Below are 11,526 nucleotides of genomic sequence, written 5' to 3'. Positions count from 1 at the left end.
CAAACCCTTGTTTCCAAAACTCTGCTAAGAAATGGGCAAAGGATGATGCTGCCGTTTACTGTGCAGTGGAAAGGGGGGGAACCTGGATGGCAGCAGGCAGCTCTGGCAGGGGTGGGGTAGAGGACACATAGGGTCGTTTCCAGTAGGAACTCAAACCTTTCTGTCTGTCCTGGCGGGTACCCCGTGAGCCAGTGCTGGGCACAGAGGCCGGAGCTGGAGCTGACTGAGGTCACCAGGCTGCTTCCAGTGAGGTCTGAGAGAGGCTTTGCTGATACTGAAAGGGATCTCGCAGGATCTCATTAGTCCTTCCTCCCTCCCAGCAGCATATGCTCTGTGATTAACTTGTTTTTATAACAACCACATCTTCCTCCTGCCTTTTTTGCTGGCAGCAGTGCTGATTTCTGTGGCAGGGGAAATTGGATGGGTGTAAAGAAGAGACTGGACCTACCTCACTGCAAGCCTACACGTGCCAGCACACTGGAGAGGGCAGCATGGAGGGGAAAAGGGTAAATGGAGAAAAAGAGGCAGGGAAGATCAGAAACTGGGGCACCTGGGGCTGCCAGACTGCACCCTGGTTACATCTGCTTCAACCTCGTCCTAATGTCCAAGATGCCTGAGCTCCCCAGGGCACGTGGAGGGAGAGGTAACCCTGGGTGCTTCTTCCTGGAGAAAGCTGTGCCTTGGCAAGAGGAGGTGACACAGCTCAGTGCCAAGGCTGGGCCAGGTAAACACGATGGGTTTTGCCAGGTTTAAGCCCACAGTAAATTTGCTGCTGTTCAGGGGTGAGGGGGAGTTGCCTACCTGGGGAGGAGAGTTGTGTTGGTATCTACCAGAAGTTACCTATGTCTGGTATCACTGTGTGGTCAGGAATAAAATTCCCAGCCACAAATACTAGGCTTTTTAGCAATTTCTTCCCCTATACGTTTGGTATTTTTTTTAATCTCTTACGGACCATTGCATGGAGAGCGATGGGCTGTCATGTACCACGTCTTCACTGGCAAAGAGAGGGGCAGTTTGCAGATGGCAGCTGGTACCCAGTGCCATCCTCCTGAAAAGGGGACAGCTGCAGTTCTAATGCTTGTTAAAAAAATCCCAAATGCCCAAGCGTGCTCACGCACGGTGTGGATTATACAGGTTTACCTGCTAGCACCTTGCTTGGAAACCACCTGCCAGCTTGTTTTGAAAGGGCCGTGGCCATAATTGGGGATTGCTGGCTGGAGCAATGGCAAGTCAGGCAATAGCAGAGACATTGCTCCTGCCTGGACAGGGAGACATGAAGGTGCCCGACTTCCCTGTGGGAATTATTCCCTTTGGGAACAGCCATGGCTCTCTGCGAGCCAGGGATACCAGCTGCACCACCAGACGTCTTATGCGGTGGCTCAGACACAAGTGCTGAACTGAACTCTGGGTTGCCAACCAAGTTTAACCAGGAACAATAAACCCGATAATTGCCAGTTGATGTCTAAACAAGAACTCGGCTCTGGAAGGGAATTCATTACAAATTGAAATGGAAGCCGTGCACACTGCCACCTCCCAAAGGCATTGCAGAGGGATGCTTTCTACTCACCTCAACCCGTAGGGGCTGGTTTTAACCTCTTCTGCATCGGCAGATCCTGCTCTGCACCCCTACATGCTGTTGGAGAGATTACACCTAAAATACTGAGTTCAAAAGGAATGTGGAGAAACTGGAGAGGATCTGGTGGAAGGACATCATGATGGCTAGGGGCAAAAGCCTGTGATCTACAAGGAGAGGTCAGGGAGCCGAGTTTGTTTTGTCTTGAGAAGAGGCTAAGGACCAATCTGGTGGTAGCCTACAACTGCCCTTGGGATATGTATCTAAATTCATTTTAGTAGCAGAAAGTATACATGGAGCAACTTGTTGCAGCTTGGGAGGTTCAGGTCAGACACTAAATAAAAATCCCACTAGGAGGGAAGTGCAGCTCTGGAACAGGTCACATCATAGATTGAGGTTTCTCTATCCACAGAGGCTGTCACGTCTTGGCTGGGCAAAGCCATAACTGATGTGAACTAGTGTTGGTTTCAGTCCTGCCTCAAGCAGAAGGTTGGACTAGATGTTCCTTTGAACCACCATGTCTGATTTTACAACCCTAGGACATACCTTGGTTTAGGGTTCTGGATGCTGCTTAGCTATTTCACAGCAGTTGGTTCATTAATTGGCATAATATTGAAAAGATCCAAACCAACAACCCTAAATCAAATTGTCCTCCCTGAAGGTGCTCTCACTCTAAATCAAACATTAATGTAATTTAGAAAGAGCGGAAGGCTTCCCAGAGTAATTTGAGGACATAGTTATTATTTAACATGCGCATTGTCTGGCTGTCCTGCGGTTGTGAAACATGACCTTATGCGTGTAGAACAGCCAGCATTTGTGGGGAGCAAGTTAACCTTGTGCTGCAATGGTGCTGACTTGCAGCACAGCAGATTTATGATTTAAGACATGATCTGAGGGGATTGCTTTTGCTTTAAAGATCTTGCTCCGTGTTTAGAAAGGTGACCTTAGGGCCTGCTGGTAATGAGGCAACATAATTACACATAGATTGTTATTTAAAGTTGCCTCAACTATTTAAAAAAAAAAATAATTCTGGGTGTTGTCCCTACATCATTTTCCCCGGTTATCAAGAATAAACTTCCAATTCACATGTTTATAATATGTCTCTGGTAGAGTTAACAATAACCTGGCAACACCAGTGCCTTCCCCAAGTGGGATTCAAGGTTGTTGTGGTTTATGCATGGGAGAAACATGTTGTTATTCCTATGCCCTGGGGTAATGATTTTTCTCTGATGGTTGAGACACATCAGCCTCCAAAAAAAACCCAAATGTGTTTTGTACCAGAGACCGGAATGACAATATGGGTGTGTAAGGGTATGACACACAACTGGAAGCACTGGTCTTCCCCGGATGCTATCAGCCCTACCTTCATCCCTGATCTTGTGAACTTCTACTCTCTGGAGGGCTTCAAATCACTTTTAGGAATTAATTCTGACAGCAAAGAAAGAGCCTCTGTCTTCGTGAATAAAGGTGGCCTGTGTGGTGGGAACTGTGTTGCTAAGTCTCCGTTTTATTGGGAGACTTGTCATTTGAGCTAAGAGGATGGTGCTCCCCTCTGTGCCTTGCACTGGCACTTCTTCCAGCCATATATCCATGTCGCTGCCATCTCTCTCTGTCCGCTGAACGCTCTCACAGGCCCATGTCACCACCAGCAGCTGCTGTGTCATTACAATACTACTGGCACCACGTGATTATCTGATTTCAGGTTATTCTTTAAACCCTGCTGCTTCCCAGCTTGTGCTGAGTCTTACTCCCCTGGTGCCGTGCTGGTTGGTGCTTGAGAAACAGTCATGGAGATCTCCCTGTCTTTTTCATTACCTAGGAGTTGAGTGAGTCAGATTAGTACAGAAATGAGGTTTTGATTTGATCACCTTTGGTCATTTGAAAGCTCAGTGGATGGTTTCTGACTGCTAAGACATTACTGAGCTGATCTGATGGCAGGGAATGATGGTCATTGGAGGGCGGGACTGATAAACACAGGAATATCTGTTGATCATAATGCCTGTTGTGTTGAATTCAGACAATCCTTAATTCCTTCTCTCGCTTCCCTCTGATAAATATTTTAGAATGTGTCATGACCAAGCATGATATTTTTGCTGGGTAATTTATTAAAAAAAAAAGAAAAGAGTTGGTTAATCAACATACCTAGTGCTGCTTCAGACACACTTGGGTACGTGGGCAAAAAAGGAAAAGGGCTTTGAGAATATCTTTGACCCAGGTTAATAAGCAGCTCTTTGCCCTGGATCATATCTATCCATCCGTCACTGCCTGGGAAGAAAATCAATCCTTTTTATAGCACTGAGCATATTCAATAATGCAAAGGGTCATGGCATTATGCACAATGCAGTGGTGTCTTAAATGAGTGATGGGCTGTGGCTTTGCCTTTTAAAACCTGCACATTTGTATTTCAATTTGTCATCAGCAGCTAAACCCACCTGCCTCAGCATGTTGTGCTGTCCAGGAAACCTCTGGTGCAAGGACTCCCTTCTCATTGGAGTCTACTCTGTTTATTTACATCAAGAAGAGTCTTGGCTAGGTGGGATTGATTTTCTAGCTAGCAGAGTATTGTTTGGTGTTTGCAATGGAACAGGCATTAACCTACATCATTGGCAGAAGCAGTTTCTCAAGGAACATCTTCTCTGAGAGTCTTGGCACCATATTGGGCACAAGATAGATGGCCACAGTGTTTGCAGAAGTAAATAGATATGTTATTTTTGTGAGGGCTGTAACGCCTCCAGATGTTGGGGCAGTGCAGATCACGTTAGGTCCAAAGATCACTAGGTGGAGGATTTCCTTCCACTTTGGTTCACATAGGCACATCTGCAGTGGGGTATAACTGAGCTGGCTTAGTGCTGTGGTGGCACTGAACTGAAGGCTGCTGCATGATCTTCTTGGATATTAGGGAAGTAAGGTCAAGGTCAACTCCATACTGAGTTCCAAACCTGAGTTCCACACCAGCTGGCTGGGGAGCAGCTCTACAGAAAATCACCTGTTTATTTTAGTGGACAAGTTGAATATGCATCAGCAATGAGCCCTCACAATGACGAAGGCCGACTGCATCCTGAGCTGTATCAGTGACAGTGTGGCCAGCAGATGAAGAGAAGGCATGGTTCCCTTCCAGCTGGCGTTCGTGAGACTGCATCTGGAGTGCTGTGTTCGGCTTTGGACACCCCAGTAAAGAAAGACATCAACATGCTGGAGCGAGTCCAGTTGAGACAAGATGATTATGGGTCTGGAGCACATGACGTATAAGGAGAAGCTGAGAAAACTGGGTTTGTTCAGCCTGAATAAGGGGTTGCTAAGGGGGATGTAATTGCTGTATTCAACAACCTAATGAGTGGTTATGGAGAAGACAAAGTCATACTCTTCTTGGAGATGCCAGCAAAAGGATGAGAAACAACAAGGGAAATTCCAACAATATATAAGGAAACATTTTTCACCATGAGACTGGTCAAACATTGTAACAGGAATCTGGAGAGGTTGTGTCATCCCCATCCTTGCAGACAGTCAAAACTGGACCTGACGAGACTGGGCATCCTGGTAAATGTTGGAGCTGGCCCTGCATTTAGTGGGGGAGTTAGACTAGAGATGTCCTGAGATTTCTTCAAACTAAATTGGTCTCTCATTTTAGTAACTCTAGTTACTTTACAGTAGCAGAAATGTAAACGTACTTTATGACAGAGTCAAGACTGAATATGGGGGGAGTAGGGACAAAAATGGGAGCTCTGGTGTGATGGATGCAGAGATTTATGCACAACTAAAAGACCAAAGAGCTGTCTGAGAGCAACTGCTTAGATGGCTGTGAATGGCTCAATAAAAAGGATCTCAGCTATAAAACTGTGACATTCTATGGGGTTACAAACAAAGGAAAATGGGAAAGCCGGGCAAGTCCCAAAGATTTTAATTGGCCTGTGGGTGCTGAATGTAACAGACTGGATTTAGAAACAGCAGTGACTTTGGAGTACAAACCATTTATGTCAAGGATCAGTAAGCACTGTTTATGAGAGCATCTGAGAGCTCAGGAAAGGGAAATGGTCAAGTTCCATGAAGCCTTTGGCTGGTGGGAGCATTGGTCACTATTTGCAACACTAGAAGAGAACTGAGCATTTAAGTGTAGTAAAGATGGAAGGAAAGTTGAAGCTTGAGGAACACAAAAAGAGGACCTGGAGTCAGGTTATGAGGTACACATTGAGGAGCCTGAGCAGCAGGACTAATTTCAGAGCACCTTTGAGAATTCAAACCCTTTCTTTAGGTACCTCAGTTGGATTTGGGGACAGATTTCTAAGACTTGTCTTACAACAGTTTACAACATTACTCAATTTGATAATGATTTTCCAGTTTGAAGACTTAACAAGTTCCCATTTTGGAGTGACCAACGTAGGTCTCAACAGAGAGTCCTATAAGCCAAAGAGACTGACGGGCTTTGACACAGTTGTGGAGCTGAAAGCACCCATGTTCAATTCCTCCTCTCTAAGGATTCCCTGTGTGACCCCGGGCAGGTCACTTAGGGCTGTGCTTGGACTCTGTCAGACAGGCACAGAAATCAAGTTGTCATGGCTAGCAGTGTGTCTTCACTCCAGAAAGTGAATTAGAGCATCTGCTCTCTGGGCTCAAGTCCTCTTGAGACCCACAGATCCAACACCAACATGAGGCTCTTGTGGTCCATACACAGGATATGGGGATTTCTCACTTTGCACCTTGAACAGCCAGACCCTCTTCTCAGCAGAGCCTCCAGTTGCTGCTGTATTAAAATGTCTATTATTTCTACCAGCAACTTATTGCCCTAAAGAGAAATTAAAGCAACAGCAGAGTGTGCAGATCCACTGAAGGAAATTCTCTCCATGGCTAAAGGAGATGTTTCCCGATTTCCATCAGGTTAGGACCTGAACAGTGGTTTCCTTTAACCCATGAGAATCAAGTTAAGCTGGAATTTCTTGAGAAAAGCCTCCTTGTTTAATTTCTTCTCTCCCTTTCTATTGTTTCATATAAAATGCTGCTTGGCTGAATTTGCCACAGCCCTCCCCAGCAGAAGAGTAATTACATTTATTGGAAATGCTTCCTGATCACATATTCATTTACCAGCTGCTAAAGTAAAATGAACTGGGCAAAGTGCCACTGGAGAGTTGGATTCATAAGCTGGAGAAAGCAAATGAAACAACTGCTCAGTGTGCAGTTGCTTTCCCTCTCCAGCAATTCATTATCCTCCTGTTCAGCTGATTTAGGAAGTTAAAAGGCAGTCAGGATGGCAGCATGTGATACTTCTTAGCATGAACATACCTTTGGGGTCGCCAAATTTACCTTTGACTGCACTATAAAGGGCATAACAAATACCCTAACTTTATATCTTTAATGTGATGTAGTAAATAATAGCAGTAATGAAACACTTTGTTCTTATTTCTTGGTTACTCTCAGTCACTCTCCTCGGTGTTGAGTTGCCACCAACCCATTTTCATCTTCCCTGTCCTCCCACTATCCCAGTATCTGCTTTCTGGACCCCACAATCAGCATGAAAAGCAACCAGCTCCAAATCACCACATGCAGAAAACATCCATAGCACATACAGATACCACTGACACCTTCAAACCCACCAACCTCCCAAAACCCTCCCAGGTGCTGTGAAGCAGTGCTGAGGCCCTATGAGTTGCAGAGGCCACCACATTTCATTGTACAGAGACAACTTTGGGGACCCACCTCTCTGCTCTGCAAAGGAAGTCCACTCAGCTGCTTGTCTGGGGAAAGAGATCTCACCTTCAAAATGGACTGACAATGGAGACACATTGCTTTTTATCCAGAAATTTAGTCAATACCTGTCAGTATGAAGATTGCTTCTTAGACTCATAAAATTCACACAGAGTGTGATAGTACACATCCTAGACAAGCAGACACTGGAACTGGGCTGATAAAGGCTTGAATTACTTGAAGAGAGCTTAACATAATTACTGGTTTTTCTTCTGCAAACAGATTTCTACAAAGCATATAAAAGCAGCACTTAAAAAGAAATTATTTGTGTCATGAGTGGTGTGATAAACATCATATTAATGTGGTTCTGGTAAAGAGCCATAGAAATTTGTGTCTTTGAGCGTTTGTTTTCTGTAACTTAGCCACACTGAGATTCGGTTGTCTGAATATCAGTGTCTAATGCCATTTCAGGGTTTCCTATTTGGTCCCGTGCTACCATCCCAGGAAGGTTGTGTTCCTGTGTGGACATCTCAGATGTTCCAACATTTCTCAGATGTCTTTAGATATCTGTGTTTAGGCAAATGAGTTGAGCCCCATGTATCAGAACCTAAATTGTCTCTTTTCTAAAGTTCGACTTTTGAGTGACATCACCAAGAGAAGATGTCTACTGAAATTCCAGATCTCCTGTCCCAGCGCAGTGGATGGGGAAAGGAGCCATCTCAGCTGGGTCGGGTGGAACCAGCACTCCTTTTCTGAATGGGACAGAAGGGTCATTTCAAACTCTGGGCAATTGCTGTGACTTCAGGCCGGGTGCTCTGTTCCTGGAGGTGTTCTGACATTGCAGAGGTGCAGTCATTTGGTCGATACTCGGAGATCACAGCAGAAGTAAGTTGGCTTCAGTGTCCATTCCTGTGGGAAAACAATAATCTTCTCCTGTGTTGTCACTGATATTTTACCTAGACCAATTTAAATCATTTGAGGGAATGTTTAAACTTTATTCTTTGGCCGTGTGGTTTGACAAGTTCCTGCTGTGTGGCAATTGTGGTTTGTGTGGTGCATGTAAGTCCAGGACATCGATGACCGTAGCAGCTTCAGCAGTGAGAGACTTTCCTTTCTGCCTGTTCCTACAGATGATCACTCTGTTTCTTTTTTTTTTTTTTTTTTTTTTTTTTTTTTCCCTTCATATTCAGGTCTTTCTATACAGATTCCTGTAGCTGTCCACATCAGCACTTTGAAGGCACATGTTCATCTTCTCTGCTTGAATGGTTGCTTTATTACAAGATGATCTGTAGTTGGACTGCATTTAGCAGACCTCTGTGATGTGTGGAGGGAGCAATGGGTGACACACGCATTGTGTAGGTATGTAAAGGTGCAGAGATACATATCGATGAGAGGGTTTGTTTGCATGCACGTGTGGAAGAGGTTGTGTGTGTCCCTATTTCACAGGTCCATCATCTTGCAAACCTGACATGGCCAACATAAACTTGCTCTTTCTAGCCAAGAAAATATCTCCAGTCTCATTCATATCTTGGCAGTACCTGGGCATATGGGGGGAGTTAATTCATCTCTGTCTTTTCTGTTGAGCTGGAGCCAACCTGAAGTCATGTTTATTTGAAAAACCTCTCTCTTGAAGTCTGTTTTTTCCAGCACCCTCTGTTAATATTTCACTTGTCTATAACTGTTGTAGCTCAGTCACCTCCCGTTTTCACGCATCTAAGTTCAAAATAAAGGGCTGGATTCACAGCTGGGATAAACCAGTGACACAGCAATGGGGCTGCTGGGATTTACACCTGTAGTAAGTGAGACATCCAGATGAATGGGGCCAGCTTTGCAATGGGCTGTGACAGATGAAGTTTCCCTGTTGAGACTTTCCCATCAGCAGCAGCTCAGCGTCAAAGTCATTCAAAAGTAGCACCACCACTTTCATTGCTGACAGGCTTCACACTCAGAGAGGGCTGGCTGCAATGTGCTGTCCCCAGCCAGGGGCTCCTATGGCTTCATATGGTGTCTGGGAGGATTACAGTGCTTTTAGGGATATTTCCTTCTGCAAGATCGGGTGATGCTCCAGGGGTGGTGGCAGGTAGGTAAGTATCTGGATGAGCCTTTTCTCACTCCATCCATCCTAGTTATTTGTGCTCCAGCTAGGAAAACCCAACTGTGACTCTGTTTGAAACTAACCTCTGTGTTGTGAAACTTTGCTCCTTTCTTTACTAAATCTTCTGTCCTGTGTTTCCCTCTTCCTTTTGGAACATGGCCAAAACTCATGTGGATTTCCCAGAATAACTCTTACTTGTAGCCCCATCATCTCCTGGAACATTTCCTCTAAGCAAAGCCAAGCTCACTGTCCTTGTGCCAAGCTGAGCTGCTGCAAAGCCAACTGTGAAAGGCTCTGTGTGTGAATCTGCTCTCTTTTCCCATAGCCTGTGTTTATAACAGGGGTAGATGGAAGTACAGGCTACTGTGCTGAGCCAACATTGTCTGGCTGAGATAACAGTGATAATCTTAACCAGCTAAATCTGCTCTGTGCTAGTAGGAATTACTATTTTTCTCACAGGTATATGGCACTAAGTGTCTTGTAGAAGTTCAATTTCCTCCGAAGTTTCCTATACTAACATTAAAAGTGATTTCCCACTTTGTTCTGGACTTAAAGCTCTGGAGATTGTCTTTGCTGCTCAAATGTCTTCACCACCACCATAACAGTGTGAAAAGTCTTATGTCCTTCAGGGCCTTGCGTTGGCCTCATCCTCGTATACTGCATGACTCTGGCAATGTTTGGCTTCTGCTGAGAAATTCAGACAAGCAGTGTTAAAGCTGGGAGGCTACCACTGATGATAGAATCTATTAGTCAACAAATAAAGACCCTCAAACAGGTATTTTTAAAGGAAACAATAAATTACAAAGCAAAACACTCTTTCTCTGGCTTGTATGAGTACATCAATCCCAATCTCCAGTGATGGAAAGTGCTGTGTAGCTGGCAGTTTGCATTGCTCTGTGGGATGTGGAGAACATCAGAAGGAGTTCTCTCTCTTTTCTCAAATCACTGTGTGAAAAAATGCATCTCCCTCAAAATACAGAGCTTTCTCACAAGCATGACAAAGATTTCAGTAAGCACCCACACACCTGATGGGATGGCAGTGGGATTAATGTTGCCCAGTTCCTCTGAGATCTACTGAATGGGTCTGTTTTATTCAATAGGTTTTCTTTTTATACAAAGTTTTTTAGTGTAGGCTGTCATCATGGTCTGAAGCTAGTCCAGCCAATTGTAGCTTGTCCTCTGCAAGTGAAGTTATTTCTTTTCTTTAGCTATTTCTTATTGCTACTGTTGGACCTTACCTTTGGATTTATTTTACCAGGATCAATTTACCATTTTATAAGTCAAGTCACTTGAGGAATCCACAGTGTGGTTTGAAGGGGAGGACTAGGTGACAGTGGGATCATTCCTCATGCCATCAGTTATCCCAATGTTGTTGTTTAAACCAGGACACCCAAGCAGAAGTCACGAGAGGGGTTAAAGCTTCCATGGCCTTGGCCTGCTGAGTCTGCATCTACCTACATTCTTGCACAATTTCAAGATCTGAAACTTTAGAAAAACCACAGGTACCACAAGGCTGACACATATTCATGAGCTGGCAGCAGTGTGAAGATGTATGTTATGATATGGTAATTCTTTGCTTCTCTGGGCTTGTACTGGGAGATGTCACAGAGTCACACAATGGTTGAGGTTGGAGGGGACCTCTGGAAGTGACCTGGTCCAACCTCCCCTGCACCAGGTTGCCCAGGATCATGTCCCCCTTAAACAGGCTGAATTTTCTTTCAAACTACAACTGTTGCTTCTGGAACTTGGATGAATGGATGAATCCTTTAAAAATAGCAGTGAAACCCATTTATCTTTCCGAAGGGAGGTTTGCCAAGAGCACTACTGCATTATTTTCCACATGGAATATTTGCTTTGTTTTGATTTAAGTTATATCTATTATCATTTTAAAAGACTGCAAGTGGCTGTAGGAAACAAAGCAGTCATGTTGTAATGAATTATCTTCCATTCTGGAGAAATCGTGTTCAGTCTCAAGTATCCCTCTCATCTATTACGTATTGATTTGAAGGGAGAACATTTAACAAAACTGCCAACTGGTTCCGGTCTGTTTGACCGGCGTAAATCCAGAGTGGCTCCTTAGAAATCAATGAAATCCCATTGATTCAGAAATGCTGCGATTAAATGAGCTAGTGGAGGAGGCTCTGGAGAGTGATCTGATCAAACTGGGAAGTTCGCAAAAGAC

At 44.6% G+C, this 11,526-nt stretch overlaps 1 protein-coding gene across 1 annotated transcript in view; it reads left to right on the top strand.

The window, feature by feature from the left end:
- The window catches only part of SEC22C (SEC22 homolog C, vesicle trafficking protein), a 36,931-nt gene extending 28,010 nt beyond the window's left edge, over positions 1-8,921 (top strand). Inside the window, exon 10 of the transcript XR_012628123.1 lies at positions 8,440-8,921. The gene's annotated coding sequence lies outside the window, so the exon portion shown is untranslated. The remainder of the gene's footprint in view (positions 1-8,439) is intronic.
- The last annotated feature ends 2,605 nt before the right edge of the window (positions 8,922-11,526 follow it).

The sequence above is a fragment of the Strix uralensis genome, chromosome 1 (assembly GCF_047716275.1).
Source record: "Strix uralensis isolate ZFMK-TIS-50842 chromosome 1, bStrUra1, whole genome shotgun sequence".
Taxonomy (NCBI): Eukaryota; Metazoa; Chordata; class Aves; order Strigiformes; family Strigidae; genus Strix; species Strix uralensis.
The sequence above is the reverse complement of the archived record's forward strand: the minus strand, read 5'-3'. Positions and strand labels throughout refer to the sequence as shown.